Source organism: Grammomys surdaster, unplaced genomic scaffold (genome assembly GCF_004785775.1).
Source record: "Grammomys surdaster isolate TR1022 unplaced genomic scaffold, NIH_TR_1.0 373, whole genome shotgun sequence".
NCBI lineage: Eukaryota > Metazoa > Chordata > Mammalia > Rodentia > Muridae > Grammomys > Grammomys surdaster.
This window is the reverse complement of record NW_021604792.1, coordinates 7661019-7663843: the sequence shown is the minus strand read 5'-3', so window position 1 is coordinate 7663843 and position 2825 is coordinate 7661019. Positions and strand designations below refer to the sequence as shown.

Genomic DNA, 2825 nt, shown 5'->3' with positions numbered 1-2825 from the left:
ATATGGGGATGAATTTTCATGCACGACTCTTTCTCCATGCTTGGGATAACAGTCATTAAGCACCTAATTCTTGCTGGAACCTAATATAATGCCCACTTTCACTATTAATTTAATTAATTAATATTTCTTGTTTATTTTTGTTAGATCTGCACTTGCTTACTTGTTTGCTTGTTTTCCTGAAAACAAGCAATTATGTGGTCCAGGCTGTCCACTATATATTGAAAAATGATCGTGAACATTTATATCCATCTTATACATTCCATGTCTTAACACAGAAGTTAAATTCTGAGAGAAATATTTACTGACATCTCCAAAATACTTAGTCAATGAATTTAAACAAAAAGGCTTCCTGGGACAACAGGACCTGGTGCAATTCACTCACTTCCAGAACAGTCTGAGCTGCTCTATCACTACTCACCCAGTAAACCTCACTTCAGTTTCCAACCACACAGGGGAGAACTGATTTGACATATGGAGTATAATCTATATTTTCAATATATGTGAAGTGCAAAAATCTCCCAAAACTAAGATACATGTGGTCCTCTGCAAAACTAAAGTTTGAAGTTTACACCTTGCATCCAATACAATTGAATTATTGCTTTCAGCAAGAACCATACTTGGACTAATTTTGTTTACAAAGGACAACTCTGGCTCTTGTCAGAGGAACACATAAGAGGAGTAAGTGAAGGGAGTAATGAGAACAAACTTCATGGGGGTAAGAGAATTTCTTTCTGGAAAAGGACAGAAAGAACTGAATGTACTAGTGATCTAACCTGGGATATATTTTGAAGAAAATATCAAATGAACTTTCAAGGAGACCATACATATGATATATACCTTTAAACACTATTAAAATGAGTTTTATAACTGGCTAAAAATAGTTGTGATTAAGGGACACAAGATGAAAAAATTGGAATGATCTAGACCACACCCAAATCTTTACTATGTTTGGTAGCAGAGTTTTGGGGATGTAATAAAATCCAAGATTTTAGGGGAGCCAATAGAACACTATTCTGAGTGTTCTTTTTAGGACACAGACATTTGAACACATACAGAATAGGGAAGCACAAGCATAGTTGAAAATATCAAAAATAACCTCTCTAGACTCTAAGCACAGAGGCCTCTGAAGAATCAGAACTTTCTGACTAAGTAATCCTGACATTGGAGCTTACACCCCTGTAAAAAGGAAACTATGCTTTTTATACTTCTAATCTGTGGCATTCACTGGTTTGTTCATTCATTTTTCTTGCTTCCTTTTTCTTTTTTATAGTTGTTTTGTTTGGTTTGTTTTGGGAGCCATGGGAAAGTGATATAGAAAAATTTACTGGTATGAGAAGTACAAATTAATATCATCATGAAAACATGTTGCTTTTGAAATTCACTTATGCCGGGCGGTGGTGGCGCATGCCTTTAATCCCAGCACTTGGAAGGCAGAGGCAGGCAGATTTCTGAGTTCAAGAGTTCGAGGCTAGCCTGGTCTACAGAGTGAGTTCCAGGACAGCCAGGGCTACACAGAGAAACCCTGTCTTGAAAAAAACAAAAAAAAAAAGAAAAAGAAAGAAAGAAAAAGAAATTCACTTACAAGTCAATTGACTGAGGGCTTTTAATCCTCTAGATTCTATTATTACTACTTACCTCCAATGAGTTGATAGTTCATATTTCTATTTCAGGATATATTAAACTCTTCACTCATCCTTGAGAGTGGAAAAAACCTGAGAAGGGCTTGAGATTAGTGACACCTAGCAGACTTGCATGCTCATTTTTTCAAACCAGGAAACAGTGGATTGTGATGTTTTCCTGGGTACTACCACATCCAAGGTCATTTACATTACATGAGGAAGCCAGCCTGGATCTCTCCTTTGGTTCTTCTATATACATAATTTCTAACCTAAAGATATCCCATGTTCCCTTGGTCAATACCACATATCTCCAGTTAAATAATTTTCATTGACAGTAATATGTAAATGTTGTAATCAAGGAACATGTGCAGCAGTGTCTGAGGTGACTTGGGCTCCAGAGGTTTGATTTTATTTTTTGTTGCTGCTGCTGCTGCTGTTTCATTTTGTTTTCCTGACCCTCACTTGCTTAAAGTGTTCTCACACTGCCCAGTAATATGTAAACTGGAAACTTAACACATGTGGAGAAACAGCCTAACAATAAGAATATCACAGCCTGGTCATGTGACCCTGTGCTAGCCTAGGATACATGAAACACAAGATCCATGGCCCAGCACTACAAAGAAAGACAACAGGTGTCATTCAAGCACTGGTGAAGTAAAGACAAGAGGATTACAAAGGTTTCCAGGTTCAGGGGACAAGTACGGATGAGAACTGAAAGGACTGGTTCAGAGGGAGTGGCAGAGGGAGAGATTATAGGAGAAACTACTGGAATAACTGATGGTTTAGAAGGCAATGCAGAAATCCAGTGCAATAAAAACATCCTAGGACCTTTGAGGGTTACCCTGGTGAGTTCTTGAAACAATGAAGGATATGTACTCTTGACTGAACATCTTATGTAGCCAGTCTAGTCTCCAAGTGATAGGACTGGGACACTAAACCAAGGCAGAACAACTTCAAACTTCAAACAGTCCTGCCTACAAGATGCTCTGGGGCAGTTCTAGCTCATTTTGTGGTTGTGTCCAACTAACTACTGCCCTTACTTAAGGGCCAAACCACTAGAAGGGGCAAATGGCTGACACTGCCTAGATAACAAAGAACCAGAACTGTGTGACTCAGAGTTCTAAGATGGAATCCAAGAGAATGGCAAAAGAAAGAAAGAAAGAAAGAAAGAAAGAAAGAAAGAAAGAAAGAAAGAAAGAAAGAAAG

General features: G+C 38.0%; 1 pseudogene; it reads left to right on the top strand.

Annotated features, from left to right (window-relative positions):
• The first annotated feature begins 2323 nt into the window (after positions 1–2323).
• The window catches only part of LOC114632378, a 7961-nt pseudogene continuing 7459 nt past the window's right edge, over positions 2324–2825 (top strand).